This window comes from Rattus norvegicus, chromosome 9 (genome assembly GCF_021556685.1).
Source record: "Rattus norvegicus strain SHRSP/BbbUtx chromosome 9, alternate assembly SHRSP_T2T, whole genome shotgun sequence".
In the NCBI taxonomy this organism is placed as follows: domain Eukaryota; kingdom Metazoa; phylum Chordata; class Mammalia; order Rodentia; family Muridae; genus Rattus; species Rattus norvegicus.
This window is the reverse complement of record NC_141542.1, coordinates 118,526,267-118,545,025: the sequence shown is the minus strand read 5'-3', so window position 1 is coordinate 118,545,025 and position 18,759 is coordinate 118,526,267. Positions and strand designations below refer to the sequence as shown.

Here is an 18,759-nt window from a genome sequence, read left to right as displayed (position 1 = left end):
AACTGGAAGACTACCTAATGCAAAAATGGCCTTCTACCTATCCTATTTTTCCCCTAGCTGCATTAACCTCACACTTTTCTCTTTCCCAGTTAGTTTTCCTGAACAGGTATACTTGATTCATGCCTTGGTTAGGGTTTCCATAGCTACAATGAAACATCATGACCAAGAAGCAAGCTCGGGGAGGAAAGGGTTTCTTCAGCGTCTACTTCCACATTGCTGTTCATCTAAAGATGTGTCCCAGGTGACTGAACTTTTTGTTTATCTACTTTTACGTTTCAGCTTTGTTGATCAAGCCTTTTCAGAGTCCGGATCCAGGGCTATTCCCTCAGCTCATGTATCTGCATTGGCTAACGCTTGAAGCTCCTTTGGCACAAACTTTTCTTTCTGGGGTCCAACATGTCTCTAGCCTCAGGGCTTCAGCTTCCATTATTATCAGTCTATTGGCCAAGAGTAAAGGCAGGATTAGCTCCTGACTGGACTGCCTATTGTTTTATGGGAGAATTGTCTCTGAAGACTCTTCTCCCTTGGGCCACTGGTTCTTCTTTTTGGAGAGAGGAATTTGGGGATGTGCAGAACTAACACTCAAAGGAGCATTTGCCTAGATGGGCCCACCTCAGGTTCCAGGACTCTGGGTTTTCCCAAGCTCAGCCCTCACCTTAGAAAACAGCATTCCTTTGGCAAAGCCTTTCCACATCTCTGGACTTCATCACCCTCGACTGTCAGCTCTTGATTTTGTTCCTTTTCTCATGGAAGGAAGTAGGGCTTCCTTGCATGTTTGGCGCTCAACAATTCATTAGTTAATGGCTCTGTGTTTCTTATCCTTCCCCAGGGCTCCACATATCAGTAACAACCACCTAACTCCACTGTAAGAGTTGTTAGCTCCTTAATTTCAAACACTTGAGTCATTTCACCAACAATGACACACTTTTTCACTGGCAGCTTCCTATGCATCACGTTCAGTGGTGGTGTGAGTGAGAAAGGCTCTCATAGCCTCATATGTTTGAATTCTTGGTCCCTAGTTAGAGGAACTGTTTGGGAAGGATTAGGAGGCATGGCCTTGCTGGAGGAGATATGTCACTAAGGGTGGGCTTTGAGGTTTCAAAAGACCACGTGAACCATAGTATTTCTGTCTGCCTGCAACTTCCAGATGATATGTGGACTCTTCATAAACTGCTCTAGCCCCATGCCTGTCTGCCACCAGGCTCCTGGTCACGGACTCACCTACTGAAACCATAATCAAGCCCTCAATTAAACACCTTCTGTATAAGTTGCCTTGGTCACAGTATTTCTTCACAGCAACAGACCAATGGCTAAAACAACTTCCTAGCAGTATTTCAAGTTACCTTTCCAACCCCTTGCTGTTTTCTTTCTCCCACAAACACTTGAGGCTCACCATTCTCCAAGGAGTCTCTACTGTAGCCAGACTACATATATAATCCATTGACCAAATTCCCACCCATATAATCCACCATCCAAAGGTAATCGCCTCTTGGGAGACTCAGTATGGATTTGCATTCCTGGATTCATCCAGTTCTGGTTTGCAATCTGAGCTTTATTGCTTGTTTTGCAAGAACCCAGCAGTTCTCTTGGTGTAGAAAGCTCACAGGAAGATATCATGATATGCTCTACAATGCAAATCTAAGGCATGGCAAGGGTGTGGTATAAAGACTGGCTAAAACGCCTCTACAGGCCTTGTGAAGCCTCCACCAGTCAGGAGAGTCGAGATGCTGAATCTGAGCAGTGGTGAGACAGACAAACTGGTGCTTGATTCTTTTGGAGCTTAGTGCAGATGAGACTCAAACTCTGACTCTGCTACTCAGCTGGATGACGGCGAACAGATTGCTGACACTCTGGTTTTCTCACGGAAAACTTTTAAGCAGTAAGCCTAGCTCGCAGCACGGTACTGAAAATTGACAAGCCAGGTAGTGTGATGTACACCTTTAATCCCAGCATTCAGGAGGAAGAGCTCTGTGAGTTTCAGGCCTGCTAGAGTTACATGGTGAGACCTTGTCTTCGAAATACAGAACAAACAAACAAACCCATCAAAGAAAGAAAGAGAGGAAGGAAGGAAGGAAGGAAGGGGGGGAGAGAGAGAGAGAGAGAGAGAGAGAGAGAGAGAGAGAGAGAGAGAGAGTGAGTTGGCTGAGATCTCATTGTTATTCTGCTGAGGACATTTTAGGAGCTGAACTGACTAGTTCATGAGGACCTCTACCTATACAGTAGGACCTACTACCATATATGATAGACAGGATCCCCGGGCTCCAAGGCTACGAAGTCCTGAATATTTCCTCCATCTGTGATGAGCTTCTCTCTCCCATGTGATTTGATGCTTGTCCTGCTGTGTATTCAGTGTCCCACTTCTGCCCAGTTTACAGCACAGAGCTCTCCAGTCCTCTGCATCTCATTTCCTCCCCAGCATCGCATTTGTCTGTTCAGCCCCTTTTTGATTAGTGTCTTGCTGGGAATCCACCTAATTAATCTGGCAAGGCAATTAAGGGCAGGTCATTACTGGTCACTAATGCTGCACCCCTTCTAGGGAATCCAATATCCTTTAATAGAAGGCTCCTTAAGTGACACACAGGAGTGACTAATTCAATCACTTCAGAATCCTTGCAAGATCGACAACACTGGCGTGACAGCCCACATCAATGCTACCTGCTGGAGCAGGGTCTCGTTCTGTTCCTTAAAACTAGCTCCCGTTGCTTTGTGAGCAGAGCTGCCCCAAGGGTGCACCAAGTTGAGCTGTGTAGGAAGGGGGACCAGAGGGGTGTTTCAGAGCCAATGTCCTGGTCCTGGCTTTGGCTTCTTTTGTCTCCACTCTGCGTCTCCTTAAGTAAGTGTTTTTTCCATCTTGTTTCCATACCAATGCTGAAATGCTGCAGTTGGCGGGGTGAACACAGGAGAGCAGGGCCTGAAAATGAGGCAGACTAAAGTTTCATGCAATAGCCAGCTTTACTCAGAGCATCAGACAATTTATATTCTGAAGGTTAGGAAGAGTCGCCTGAGTGAGGTGTTTAATCTACACGTGGCAAACACATGGTTTTTCATAGACACACACAAACATAAAACACTATCCAGTTGTAATGAATATTCTGAGTTGAAATCACTCCTATCCTCTACACACGGGAGGGCCATGAAAGTATATTCTGAGAACATCCCATGCTATGGAGAAGCAGAGATCACAGGACTCTTGTTTACGTGGAGTTTTCTTACAAGGTTTCAGAAACCTCCTCGCGGCTTCATTCATGGGCCACGTTCTGACACTGAAAAAACTTTGAAGGATACCACTCTGAGGATGTCACACCTTCCTTACATGTTTCTTAGATCTCATTATTTTCATGGTAAATGTGGCTTCCTCAATCTGACACCCACACCCCTCTTTCTGGCCTGTGCTCCCTTCTCCAGGATTCTACCGTAACTCTACACACGCACACCGTTCCAGCTGACTGAATGGCTCTCTCTCCCTCAACACCTTGCCTAGCACTCTCGGTTGCCAACAGCGCAGTCTTCCTCATTCCACTTGAATATACTCCCATCTTCCCATCCCCCCCTTTGGTTGGTTGCTCCTTGGACTCTCCATTTTCAGAATTTCATGATCAGCTCTTGAGTGTCCTTCTACCTTTACTCTGAAAGGTGATCCGTTTCCTCTCTTGTTCTCTGGAGCACCCTTCTGCCGTGACGTTTCCATTTTAGAAAATGGAATCCTTTGATCCCATATCAGGTGGAGTCTTTGAGCACTTAGAGCGTACCCCATTTGAGTCTTCATCTTCAGAGACTCAAGCTGATCCACAAATGAGTTCTGTGAGGAAATAAATATGATCACGAATGTCCAGGATTGGATTAGTACACCGCATCTAACAACCTTATGAACAATTGATTTATTCAGTTGCTCAATGGCTTCCATTTCCATGTTGGCAAATGGGAATGAACTATCTATGTGCACTTTGTGGAGTTTTATCTTTCTGTGTACTCTTAAGCGAGGTCTTATGAGATAAGGCACCCTGCCCCAGTCTGGACTCAGAAACACTTTCACACTAGACGGAATTGTCAACTTAGGACTGGATCTCAAGAATCAAGGAGAAATTGAGAATTCGAGGGGGAAAAGGCCATATTTGGGAAGGGCTGTGCCTGCAGCCTGTGATTATAATTTTACATGTTATTTCCAAGACCAAGTCTCGGAAGTTTGACTTTGATTGCATAGGCTGTAGAGTAATAATGGTTGATTACTCCATGCATGTTTTGATTTAAATGAATCGTAGAGAACCTTGCCTGTAGTAAGTCATAGTTCAAGGACCATTTATCCTGCTGTATGGTTTCAGTAATGAACATACAGCTGTCCCTTGAACAACCATGCACTTGCTGGCAGATTCATATCGTTGCTGCTTGTTAAGAGCAGTCTTTAGACTAGGATACATATGTTTGACTCAAATTTGTTGTTATTGTTGTTGTTGTTGTTGTTGGTGGTGGTGGTGGTGGTGGTGGTGGTGTGTGTGTGTGTGTGTGTGTGTGTGTGTGTGTTAGGCTTACTATTGCTGTGGTGAAACGCCAGGAGCAAAGCAACTTGTGGAGGGAAGGATTATTCATCTTATGCTTCTACATCGCAGTTCCAAGGAAGTCAGGACAGGAACTCAAACAGGGTAGGAACCTGGAGGCAGGGACTGGTAGGCCATGGAGGGCACTGCTTACAGACTTGTTTATCATGGCTTGCTCAGTCTGCTTCCTTTTAGAACCCAGGACCACCACCCCAATGATGTCAGTACCCATAATGGGCTGGCTGCTCCCCCTCAATCATTAAGTAAGAAAATACCCTCGGGCTAGAGAGATGGCTCAGCGGTTAGGAGCGCTTACTGCTCTTTCAGAGGTCCTGAGTTTAAATCCCAGCAACCACGGTGGCTCACAACCATCTGTAATGAGATCTGATGCCCTCTTCTCATGTGTCTGAATACAGTGACAGTGTACTCGCATATATTAAATAAATAATATTAAAAAAAAACCTGCCAGCTTTCCAGAGCCAGGTCTAATGGAGGTATTTTATTTTCTCATCTCTGAGAGAGATGAGGTTTTTTTTTTTTTATTTAGCATTCCCAGGGCCTGTGTGGGAAGATTTCAATCCGTTTCTACAGCCGTATCAGCAAAAGAGGTGTGACGGTTCTAGAGACCAGCTCTAGATCAGACGGCGTTGAAGGAGCAGGAGGCAGATCTGTAATGGCGGGTGTAGCTGCAGGAGGAGGCAAGGTAGAATGTTGTTTGAGTTTCACTGAGAGTGCAGTGGGAAGGTCCTTGGAGAGAGTTTAGCCTAAGTGATGACAAAATCTAAAAGACATTTAGAAATGTGGATGCAGAACAGATTTCCTAGGTCAGGGGTAGGTAGAAGCCAGATGTCCTGTCTGGCTCTGGAAAAATGAGTCAGTGGCCTAGACCCCGGGAGCGCTGTGAAGGAGTTGGTGGGAAGGCCACACACATGATATCGTGTTCCCTGAAAGCCTGTGAAAATTTCTAAATAATTTAGGCAGGAGAAGGAGAACAATCCCGAAGCTTCCAGAGGTGTGTAAAATGAGCTAGACTGTCCTGATCTTTGTGGTGTTTAAACATGCGTGAAAGCTAAACACTGGGACACACACTTTAACTCACTTGCCCGCATTACAATCCCTTTTGTTGATACGGGGTCTAACCCTATAGCCCTGGCTGTCTCGGCCCTCACTACTGTGGACCAGGCTGGCTTAGAACTCACAGAGATGCCTGCCTCTGCCTCTCAGCACCACTCTTGGCTCCTCACTACAGTCTCACGGAGGAAAATATTTCCCACAGCTAATTTCCCACATCTAACAGGATGCAGTTAGAATTTGTAACTATATCCAGATCTATTTTTTACCAAAACTAGTGAATTTAACTACTAACCTAAAGTTCTAGCTAAGAATGAAATGTGTAAGGGATTTGCAGAACATATCTACACCATTTTTTCTCCCTAAACCCTAATTTTATTAAGGACCCTTGGTATATATAAGTGATTGCAGGGTCAGAAGCACTTGACTTGAATTTATGACCATGACTTTGGACTCAGGCACAAAGGGAGGACTGAAGAGCTGTTGGTGGACCGCATCTTCCCCAGAAGCCCTGGGATCAGGCACACGGCCAGGCACTCTCAGACACTTTTCCAGGGAACAGAGAAATTGAACAATCTTAAGTGTGGGCTCTTACTTTGTAACTGGAGATGAAACCTAGGGCCTTGAACCGATTAGGCAAGTGCTTCCCCATCTCTCAGACTCTTATTTTCAAATGCTATAGGTTCCGTTTTTGTGCTCTGTAACCGTACCCATTTCATTCCCCAGGATAGTAATTCTGATGCTGCTTTTAGTTGACAAAACTCCTTTGTTTTACACTGGCCACCTCAGCTTCCTCTGCTGTGTGATAGATGTGACAACTTCTGACTGGTTTGCTGGTGCGTGCTGCAACCCACCTACCATTTCATCCATTTGAAACTGGAATGTAAGCATGTGCTGTACTCCAACGTACAATATGTATGCTCGACTCCAACCTAAGATCCATGTGCTCAACTCCAACCTAAGATCCATATGCTCAACTCCAACCTAATGTCTATATGCTCAACTCCAACCTAAAATCCATATGCTCAACTCCAACCTAAAATCCATATGCTCAACTCCAACCTAATGTCTATATGCTCAACTCCAACCTAAGATCTATATGCTCAACTCCAACCTAAGAACTATATGCTCAACTCCAACCTAATATCTATATGCTCAACTCTAACCTAAGATCCATATGGCCCATGGCAGCTGTGCTGTGTGTGTTTGTTTGTTTGTTTGGGGAATACTGCCTTATTGGCACTAAGCATATGAGACACTATGTCCCATAAGTCCTAATATCACAAGTGCACACATATGATGTTAACATAAAGATCATGTCTATACAACATGTCTATACAACATGGATATTAGGGAGAGCACAGGGGCAGGAGTAAGATCTCACTTCAGACCCTGCAGTGCCACGTCCTTGTTATTCACAGGGATGTCCGGTGTCATCAGAGGTCATTTTTCCAGCTAATGACACAGGTTATGGTACTTCCTCCCTTAGCTGAAATACTGAAGACTTTGCTGTATCATCAAGCCCGTGTCTCGGGGTGACGAGCCGCGCTCGCTGCTGTCCATCCTAACGCACCCGCACCTGTGACTGCAGTCTGCGCCTGGCAGAGCGCAGGATTCTCAGCCACCTTGCTGATCAAGCAGATCGTTTTGTGTTGTCCTGGTTTCCCACTTACAAACTGAGGGGTTGAATTAGAGCAATGGCTAGGAAGCAAGCTACGTTTTAAAATTACTTCCATTTATTTATGTTTGGCATTTATGGGGGTCCGATGACAGCTTGGGCAGTTGATCCTTTCAGCCATGTGGGTTCCAGGGATCAACCTCGAGTTGTCAGTCTTGGTGGCAAGCACCTTTACTGGCTGTGCCGTGTGTGTGTGTTGTGATTATGTGGTATATATAATCATATATATGTATATGCATGTATGTGCAAATGAATATGTTTGCATGGTATGTATTTGTGTGTGTGTGTGTCTGTCTGTGTGTATCTCTCTGTCTGTCTGTCTATATGTATGTATGTATATGTATCTCTGTTTGTGTCTGTATGTATGTCTGTGTATGTCTGTGTGTGCATATGTCTGTGTGTGCATGTTTCTGTGTGGATATGTCCTGTGTACATATGTCTATGTGTATGTATATGTGTCTGTGTGTGTTTCTGACTTTCGTTTGCTGTCCTTGCTTTCACTTACCTGGGGGTCTTCCTTGCACTGCTCTTTAGATCAGCTTTGGTGACAGGAGCCTAGAATGTGACGACTCAAGTTGCAGTCAGAGGAGCACTCCTCCATTGTTGGTGGGATTGCAAACTGGTACAACCACTCTGGAAGTCAGTCGGGTGGTTCCTCAGAAAATTGGACATAGTGCTACCTGAGACCCAGCTATACCTCTCCTGGGCATATATCCAGAAGATGCTCCAACATATAACAAGGGCACATGCTCCACTATGTTCATAGCAGCCTTATTTATAATAGCCAGAAGCTGGAATCAACCTAGATGTCCCACAAGACAAGAGTGGATATAGAAAATGTGATAAAGTTACACAATGGAATATTACTCAGCTATTAAAAACAATGACTTTATAAAATTCTTAGGCAAATGGATGGAACTCAAAAATACCATCCTGAGTGAGGTAGCCCAATCACAAAAAAACATACATGGTATACTATTCACTGGATATTAGCCCCAAAACTCAGAATACCCAAGATATAATTCACAGACCATATAAAGCTCAAGAAGAGGGAAGACCAAAATGTGGATGCTTCAGTCCTTCTTAGAAGGGGGAACAAACTACTCACGGGAGGAAATACAGGGACAAAGAGTAGAGCAGAGACTGAAGGAAAGGTCATCCAGAGCCTGCCCCACCTGGGGATCCATCCCATATGCAACTACCAAATTCAGTTACTATTGCTGATGCCAAGAAGTGCTTGCAGACAGGAGCCTGGTATGGATGTCTCCTGAGAGGCTCTGCCAGAGCCCTACTGATACAGATGAGGATGGTTGCAGCTAACGATTGGACTGATCACAGGGACCCCAATGGAGGAGTTAGAGAAAGAACTGGAGGACCTGAAGGGGTTTGCAACCCCATAGGAAGAACAATAATATCAACCAACCAGACACCCTAGAGCTCCCAGGGACTAACCTACCAACCAAAGAGTACCCATGGAGGGACGATGGCTCCAGCTGCATATGTAGCAGAGGATGGCATTGTCTGGCATCAATAGGAAGAGAGCCTTCTTGTGAAGGCTCATTTCCCCAGTGTAGGGGAATGCCAAGGTAGTGAGGTGGGAGGGAGTGGGAGGTGGAGCAGCCTCACAGAAGGAGGAGGAAGGAGGACGGGGAGGGGGGGACCAGGAAAGGGGATAACATTTGAAATGTAAATGCATAAAATATCCAAAAAACTGTAAAAAAAGAAGTGTTGACTCAGGTCATATCTGAGCCGGCGCCATGAGACTGTACATTTTAACGTGGTCCCTGTTTAAGTGGCTTCTGCTTACTCTAAAGCGTGAGAGGCCTTTGCTACCAGCTGCTCTGTCACCTGTGGTCCCCTTGTTCAGATTCCGCATGGCTGCTTAACCGTGACTTGAGATATGATTTCCATCTCATTCACCTGGTTTCGCTCACCAGATTCCACATGTTTGGCCTCCCCCGCTCCCCTTACCTACACTTCCGTGGTTGGCTGAGGTTCCCCCTCTCTTTCTGTATCCTCCTGGCTCTGTGTCACTTCGGGCAAATTGATTTTTCAATCTAAGTTGGTTTCCTCAACCATAAAATGGGGATCGTGATGTTCACTTTCTAGAGCTTTTGAACGGATTAAATGAGCAAACAAATGCAAAGTTCACGCCATAGCGCTCTGCATAATCAGCCCTTCACAGTGGCTGCCATTGTCCTGGCTGACTTACACACAGTATAGCTCTGCTCCTGGGCAGGGAACAAGCCAGGGCCTTGAGCATGGCCAGTGATATACGCCTTAGCCCCTTCAGTCCCTTCAGTCCTTGCCCCTGTGACACAGCGGTAAAATTAGCTCCTTTTCTCATCACTGTGATCAAATACCTGACAGACAGCTTCAGCGGATAATAGGTTTACATTGGCTAATGGTTTCAGAGATGTAGCCCATCATGGTGGGTAAGGTGTGCTGGAGCAGAGCTCATCTCATCACGGCGGTGAGAAAGAACATATAGGAAGAGACCATCATGGTGCATAGAGCATAGCAGGCAGGCCTGATGCTAGAGCAGTAGCTGAGAGCTTACCTAAGACACAGCCATGTGGCAGAGAGGCAACAGGGAATAGTATATAGGCTTTTGAGACTTCAAAGCCTACCCCCCAGTGACACTCTTCCTCCAACAAGGCCACACCTCCTAGTCCTTCCCAAACAGTTCCACTAACTGGGAACCAAATATTCAGATATATAATCCTATAGGGGCCTTCCTCATTCAAACTTCCCCACTGTCTTTCAGATCTCTTTATCCTTTTAGCAGAAGATTGGTATAGTGGGCAGCCATCTTGGATAAAGATGTTCCCAGGTCCAGGTCAATGTTATGTTCTCCAAACTGCTTGTTTTGTCTGAGGTGTTTAATGTAGACATCTGTGTAGCTTCATTAAAGCTGGGGGAAAAATGTCAACCACAGGCTACTGTAAAGTGCTCAGGCTTTCGGTCCCTCTGACGTTCCAAAGTGGTCTCTCCGCTAACATCTGACTGTTGTACTAGTTAGTCAACCTGACACAAACTGGATCCATCTTGGAAAAGAGACACTGAGAGACATTTGTAGGAAAGTCTATAAGGCATTTTATTAATGATTGATGTGGGAGGGGCCCACCCATTGTAGATGCTGCTACTCCTGGGATGGTGGTCATGAGTTCTATAAGGAAGCAGGCTAAGCAAGCCACGGGGGAGCAAGCCAGTCAGTCATCAGACCTCCTCCATGGTTCTTCAGTGCTTGCTCCAGGTTCCTGTCCTGAGTTCCTGCCCTGGCTTTCCTTAGTGGTGGACTGTGATGTTGTAGTGTAAGCCATACAAACCCTTTCTTCCTCTAGTTCTTTTGGTCCTGATGTTTATCACAGCAATAGAAACCCAACCAGGGCTGCCATTAGTAAAAGCACCTTGGAAGCTTTTAGTTTGAACACAAAAACAGTTTCTCTAAAGCAACTTCAAGGCAATAAAAATGGCCGGCCATATGGGCTCCATTTGGCCTTGTCTACACCATGGTATATTTGATGCTCACTCCTTTTTGATTCATTACCAAATTTGTTTGGCAAATCCAGGTAAGGACAGCTTGTCATCTTCTTACCAAACCTTTGTGGGGATCAGTTTCCATAGACCAGTAGAGATGAGCCTCAAATGTCAGGCTCTCTGTCAGCTTAGAACTCACTTCACATGGGCTCAGCTCCCGCCACGAAGTCTTAGCATCAACCTGTGAGCAGGCCATGCCCTTTGCTTTCAACGACTTTTGGTTTTATTGCTACCTGGTAGTCAGCCTGGTAGCTGGCTTCAGACAGTCAGGGAAAAACATCACATTTGGCGTTGACAACATTGTCCTGTGTTTAGCTTCCTCAGGGAAGACACCACTTCCTTTCATGATTGGCTTTCATAGCTCACTTGCATGTCTGTGTTCACAACTCCTGTACAGTCTACATGTGAGGTGACCCCAACATGAGACACTCAGGTGTTAGAGTGTCTTGATTGCCAACTGATAGACTTTGGGAAGTGATTGAAATGAGGCCTGAGGCCTTTGCAGTGAATTAATCCATTGACCATTCATAATCTGATGGATTTATTATTGGGGTGTGGTGGGTGGGGAGTGGAGGGCATGACTTACATTTAGGGAATAGGTCATGGAGATGTACCATAGAAGAAGATATCTTGTTCTCAGGGTTCCTTTCTCTTCTTGTGTAGGAAAGAAGCGTCTTTGAGAGTTGTTTTTTTTTTCCACTGGAAAGCTGAACAGAGCTTTTCCATGTGATGCTCACAGGCTTAGACTACACACATCACGTTTTATAATGTAAGAAGCAGATGATAGGACATGGCCGTATTTGGTCAGATACTCTACTGTCGTAAGCATCAGACCTCACAGAGTCCCTGCGGCTGAGTCAGAATGAAGTTCACCCCACAGGATCCCCGCTTACAGGGGAAATGAGGTTTTGGTTTTACATTCCCGTGGAACATTTTGGTTTTGGACACCAGCAGGCATCTGCTATGGGTATCCAGACCAGAGCCCTACAGCCTCCCAGGACCTTTAATTAATTAGGAAAGATATTCTTTCTTCTTGGCTATAGCGACACCCCAGCAAACCCATGGTAACCTTTTGTTCAGGTCAGTGGATCTGAGACCCAGGCACATAGAAGATTCCACCAGCAGGAAATCAGTTGCTGGTAACAGCTCCCAGGGCTGCTGACTCAAGACACCTAAAGCAGAGCCCAAGATGTGCATTCATTAGAAGTTCCCATGTAGTGCTGCCATTTTAGCTGGGACTAAGAACACTATCTTATGTCAGTCCAATGAAATCATTATTCAGTATTCCCTTGGACATTCTAGGTCCGTTGCCTTTCCATATAACCCATATTTTGATTTACTACAATTAAGAGGGATGTAAGAAAAAAACCACTGTATGGTGGTTGGTTTTAACTGATGCTCACTCAAGCACCTGCTCCTGTTGCTGTGACTCCGCCCACGGTGGACTGTAACCAGGAACTGTGAGCTGAAATAAAACCATTCTTCCCTGTACTGGCTACTTTTATGTCAACTCAACAGATACCAGACTGGGAAGCACTAAAGAAAATACACCACAGCTTGGTCTGTGAACAGCCTGTGGTAGATTTTCTTGACTGACCGTTGGTGTGAGAGGGCACAGCTCATGATGGACAGCACGTCCTGGTGTTCTGGGTTCTCTAAGAAAGCAGGCTGAGCAGTCCATGAGGAGCAAGCCAGTACACAGCACTCCCCATGGCTTCTGCTTCAGTTCCGGTTTCAAGGTTCCTGCCTTGAGTCTGTGCCCTGACATCCCTGATGAGCTGTAGAATGAAATAAGCCTTTTCCTCCCCAAGTTGCTTTTGGTTTTGGTGTTTTATCACAGCCATAGAAACCCCAAGAGAGTTCCTGTTTGGTTTTAGACCCTCAGACAGATGACTGAGGTGCACATTTTCCATAGCAAAGCAGACCTGGCCATGTCCAGCCAACTGGTTGAGTAGGAACATGGCTTTTTGCATACAAGCTGCTATTTAAGTGCTAGCAGCCCAGGCAGGAAATACCAGCTGAACTTGCAGGGATGCAGAGACACAGGGAGACTCAGGGAGGTGGTGCAGATGGAGACAGCTTTAAACTATACAGATGTCTCCACGTCTTAATGAAACCTTAAGCAGGATGTGCGAAAGCCTTGCAATAGCTCCCTGCTCCTTGAAAGCAGCTGTCTTGGGGGTGTGTTTCCTCACCGTTAGCACACAGGATTGTATACAGCTCTGACCCAAGGAGGTCAGGCATCATGAGGAACTGGCGGAGATCTTGGCAATGTCACAGGTGCTGCCCTTGCTGCTGGTTTTGAAGGCAGAGCTGCAAGACTGAGAGAGCCATGGAGAGCTGTTGAGTTAGAGTCCCTGCAGAAAGTGGCTAGGATATCAGCTACTCCAGGACCGTGCGGTTTCCACAAAGATGTCCTAAACCTAAGGGAGGGGCCGTGTATGTTCTCTCTTAGGAGCAGGTGGCAGAGATGGAGGGCTACCCAAACCCTCTGGAGTCCAGGAGATGATTCAGATCCCAGATAATGGGCACCTGAGCGCTATTTGGTGTTTCTGGTGTTTGGCCTTGCTTTGGTATGGCTGTTTTATGCCCCATGCTCTTCTATTATTCTAAGTACATAATTTGTCTCTGATTCTACAGGAGTCCATAGTTCAGAGATTTCAGACTCTGAAAGGGTTGGACCTTTTAAAGATTTGGGGGTACTTTAAAACAGCGAAACCATATGTCATGATAAGCATGGGGTGTTGGGGGCAAGAGATGGAAGGTAATGGATTAAAGTGATATATTGTGTATCATGTTGATAAGATGGTGACTGTTAGTGGGGTGTTTTGTTTTTTTGTTTTGTTTTGTTTTAAGATTTATTTTATATATTTGAGTACACTGTAGCTGTCTTCAGACACACCAGAAGAGGGCATCAGATCCCATTATAGATGGTTGTGAGCCGCCATGTGGTTGCTGAGAATTGAACTCAGGACCTCTGGAAGAGCAGTCAGTGTTCTTAACTGCTGAGCCATCTTTCCACTTCGATTGTTACTTTTAATTGTCAATTCAGAGCAATCTAGAACTACCTGAGAAGACAGTCTGAATGAAATGTCCTCCAGAATAGGTTGGCGTGTGGAAGACTGTCTTGATAATTAAGCTCATTGATGTGGGGAGACTCAGTCCACTGTGGGCGGCACCATTCCCTGAGTTTGTCCTGTTCTATGAGTATAGGGGTCTATGTATGAGTTAAGTATTCAGTATGCATTTATTCTTTCTGTTTCTTACTGTGTATACGACCAGTTCCTTCATGTTTCTGCTGTAGTGACTTCCCAAAGATGGACATTATCCAGGGATTGTGAGCTAAAAGGAACCTATTCCCCATTATGTTGCTCTTTTTAGGATATTTTATCATAGCAACAGAAATGAAGCTAGGACACATTGTTTTGGGTTAAGCTTAGGTGTTGTTGGTGTAGCAGAGGTTAGTGAAGTTCTTAGGAAAGGGCTACCCAGTAGATAAGAAAGAGGAACCTGACAACAAGAGGTTTGGTTGTGAGGCTGACCTTTCCTGATACTTTGTCCCGCTCCTGAAAATGGCGGTAAAACACACACAGAAAAGCTGTCCATCCCTGACTTCCTCCTTCCTGACCTTCCTCTCCCCAACCCCACCCTTTCCTTTCAAAGCTCATCTGAAATGCTTTAAGCCAGAAATAATCTCAAAATTAGATTTACAAATGAAGCTGTAGGCTACTTCAGAACAGGTTTCATCTAGACTCAGGGTGCTGGGGAGGGAAGTATGATGCTCTATGACATATGAAGTAAAATATATTCTCCTGAAAAAGAAAGTCCTGGGCCTTGCTTACAGTTTCAGAGGGTGAGTCCATGAGCACCATGGCAGGGAGTATGGTAGCAAGCAGGCAGGCATGGCAGTGTAGACTTATCTGAGAGCTAACATCCTGACCCACAGGTGAGAGAGGGGACGGGGAGGAGAGGAGGAGGAGAGGCGAGACTGGAGTTGGCTCAGGCTTTTGAAATCTCAAAGCCAGTGACATCATCATACCTCCCCCATAAAGGCCACACCTCCTAATCCTTCTCAAAATAGTTCCACCAACTAGGAACCAAGCACTCACATATCCGAGCCTGTGGAGACCATTCTCATTGAAACACACAGCCCACTGGCAGTCTCTGTGCTTTTCAGCCTAAAGCATTCTGTCATATGTAAAGGTCTCCTTTCTGCACTGTCTGCTTTACTACACTATCCACCCCTGTCTCGGGTTCAGCTGGATGTGTCTGATCTTCTGCTCCTGCTTTTCTATCCAGATCATCGGCAGCCACGTCCCTCAGCTCCCTCAACCTCTCACTCGATGCCTTTCTATCCTGCTTGTCCTCATTCAAATAACCCCCCTGACTCACTGACCTTCTTCTGGCTACTAAATAGTTAACACTCCTCATGGAGGCCCATAGTAGTGTTCAATAAACTAGTGGGAGTAGGATCGAGGAAGAGGAAAATGCAGCTAATGCTTGTTGGATGCAATTGATGTGAAACCCTGAGGAAAATAGCAGGGAAATTGCTTGTCATCTTGTCTCCATTGTACCTGGCCTTCCAGCACACAGGCTGGCATTTTCAGCGCTGCTGACACATAAACACCTCCATAACACACATGCCACTGCAAGCCACAATTTAGCCTCATCAGAACACCTTCTGTCGCGCCCGTGGGAAATCGTCTTTCAGGCTACAGGACAGCATTGTGGTTTGATGTTGTCTGCTCCCTTCTACGCATAAATCCTGTTAGTATAGTTGTTTGGGTGTGTGTTATACTCCAGAGTCAATATCACAGACTTATTTTACTAGCAATTTCAGTATCACTGTGACTTTTTTTTTTATATTGCGTTCTTCTCCGGGGTACTGTAATTTCCTGGAACCTTGTTGAAGTTTTAATACGATGCTGTTTGAAAAGAATGATTAGCTGGATTCAGTGTTTGTGTAACACCCGTCAGTTTATCCTGTAAGTGGTTGACAGCTCCTGGACGGAAGAGCAAAGTGCTTACATGGGAGTCAGCCAAGAGAGTGGCTCCTCCTGGGAATGCCAACCTGGGTGGTTCAACGTGAAAAATGTGACCAAATGCCATGAGTCTCTACAACCTCAAAGACTAACTCAACACTTAGGTTAAATGGTTACTTTGTTGCCACACAAACGCTAGAGAAGGAGTCAGAGATTCAACTCATAAGAAATCCGGGGCATGCAATCCAGCCAGTTCTCTCTCGTTTTCTTAGATACATTTATTTCATGAGTCTCTTTGTAGTGCAGTGGAAAACAAAACCCAGAAGGTAATGTTTGCTTAAAGTCACTTGAAAGATGGATTCTTCTGCATAGCCTTAGCATCTCCATGTTTGTTTACAATGATGTTTGTTCTGGTTGTGTCTTTATTTTTAATCAACACTGGCGCATTGTGATGCGGTCCTAGTACAGGGTTTAGAATGATGTGAGTCTCTGAATTGAAGTATTTCCCCGTTTTTCTTTTTGAGGCAGGGCCTTGTATGGCACAGGTGGGCCTTGAACTTACTTTGTATCTAAGTTTGCCTTGAACTCCTGATTCCCCTGCCTCCACATCTTAAGGACTGGAATTACAGGTGTTTGGCTTGTGTACCATGTTTGTCTGACTGAAGCATTTATTATTTCCATGCATGTTCACTAGTAGTATAGTTTCTACTTGGGTAAAGGTAAGACCACAGCACAATATTGTTTTGTAACCATATGAAGGAAGCAGGAAATATGATGTTCCTGGTCTGCGAGTCTGTGCAGATAAACAGCATCTCTCGATGTTGTAAGAAGAAGTTAGAGTTGGCTCAGCTACTTAAGAAAATAAGTCAGCATTATCTAGGGCATTCATATGCCCTGAGGTCACTGCACTCCTCAGTGTATGTTCAAAGGTACTTTTACCAAGGGTCACATTCAAAAATGTTTTAGGAAGTCTATAACAGTAACAAACAAAAACAAACAAAAACCAGAAAAAACACACCAAACAAACATAAAAATGGCCAGCTAACCAACAAACAGTAGAAATTACAACATGATCAATGATGAGAAAACGTAAAAGTCATCTACAGATTACTACACAATGAAAATGAGTGGATTATCATCCCATGTAGTATACGTGAATCTTTCATACTGTTGAATGAGAAAACCAACTCCTAGACTACACACAATGACTTTCTTTGTATAAAATTCAACAACAAAAATAAGCAAAACTTAAAGTATACAGACATATGACATCCACAGTGACGAGGACTTTAAAAGGCAACTTAGGAAAATATTTTCTTTGGACAGTAAGGCAAAAATGCCCCCTAAAGGAAAGGTATGGAGCCCATCACTGTCAGGGTCCTGGTTCTTGGATCACATTAGGTTGGGGAAGACATAAGCGAAGGCAGGCTGACAGAGAACACGAGTGTCCGTAGATGAGTCTTATATAAAGTCTAGTGCCCCCTGCAGGGAAAGAGTTGAGATAATAAAACATAGTGTGTATTCATGTGTTTGATTTTTTTTTTTTTGAGACTAAATCCTACTATGTTGTCCAGGTTTGTCTCTGACTCACAGAACTCTTGCTTACATGCATGAGTTAACATGTCCCGTTTCAGCTGATGTTGGCCATCCACCAGATACTAACTTTTGAATAAATTTCTCTCTCTCCTATCTATCCCCTCTCTCTCTCTCTCTCTCTCTCTCTCTCTCTCTCTCTCTCTCCCAATCCTATCTATCTATCTATCTATCTATCTATCTATCTATCTATCTATCTAGCTAGCTAGCTATATCTATCATTCACCTGTCTGTCTGTCTCTCTCATCTATCTATCTATCTATCTATCTATCTATCTATCTATCTATCTATCTATCTAAAAACAAGAGACAACTGAGTGCCCAGCCTTAAATAAGACATCAGTATCAGCTCCCTCCTCACCAAAGAAGGCTCTCAGAACGTCACTGGAGGGGTAGGAAATAATGTAAGCCTAAAGGATGAGGAGGGATGGTGTGAAATGATGTCCTCCGGACATATAATAGATGTTGTAGTCATAAACTCATAACAGTTGTAGGTACCTGCATAAGACCTATACCAGACCAAGTCCGTCATCATGACAGTTTGGAAGGGTGAGGAGCAAATGAGATTCCATTTCTAGCTTAGAGGTATCGTTAGTCAATGGCTGAAGAGGTGAGGAGCCAGTTTTCGTCGATACCCAGGTACATGCAAGCAGCCCTGATTAAACTCGGTGGGTGTTTCTTGACTAATGATTGATTTTGGTTGGTGCAGCTCACTGTAGATGACACCCCTGGCTGGTGGTCCCCAGGTTATAAGAAAGCAAGCTGAACTGGCCACAGGAGAATGCCACTACGCAGCACCCCCTCCATGACCTGCTTAGTTTCTGCCTCTAGGTTCCTGCCATACTTGAGTTCCTGCAGTGAGTTCCCTCAGCGATGGCACTTACCTGGATGTACGTAAGACAAAGCAAATCGAATCATTTCACCACGGTAATAGTAAGACAGTGTGTTATTGTAAAGTTAGTTTTAAAAAAGACATTAAAGTAGGATATGTTGGGAAAGGGGATTCTAGAGGGGATTTTGTGTCAACTTCCCGTGTAGCTTTTCAGTTTCATGAGGTCCTGGTTATCAATTACTGCTATTAGTGCCTTGCTACAGATGTCCTGTTCAGAAAGTCTCTTCCTGGGCCAATAAATTTAAGACTGTTTTCTACTTTCTCTTCCCTCAGATTCAGTGTAGCTGGTCTTATGTTGAGATCTTTGTTCCATTTGGAGTCCAGTTTTGTGCACAGTGATAAATATGGATGTATTTGCATTCTTCTACATGAAGCCATTCCAGTGTGATCAACCATTTGTTGAAGATGATGTCTTTCTGGCTTTTTGCTGTTGTTGTTGTTGTTGTTGTTAAAAATCAGGTATGCATATGTT

At 44.7% G+C, this 18,759-nt stretch overlaps 1 protein-coding gene across 13 annotated transcripts in view; it reads left to right on the top strand.

The window, feature by feature from the left end:
- The window catches only part of LOC148003874 (uncharacterized), a 68,092-nt gene that overhangs the window by 14,331 nt on the left and 35,002 nt on the right, over positions 1 to 18,759 (top strand). The window contains exons 2-3 of one of the 13 annotated variants that reach the window (XR_015629789.1): positions 18,105 to 18,285; positions 18,561 to 18,746. The exons of the other annotated variants lie outside the window; for them this stretch is intronic. The gene's annotated coding sequence lies outside the window, so the exon portion shown is untranslated. The remainder of the gene's footprint in view (positions 1 to 18,104; positions 18,286 to 18,560; positions 18,747 to 18,759) is intronic. 13 annotated transcript variants of the gene reach the window in all.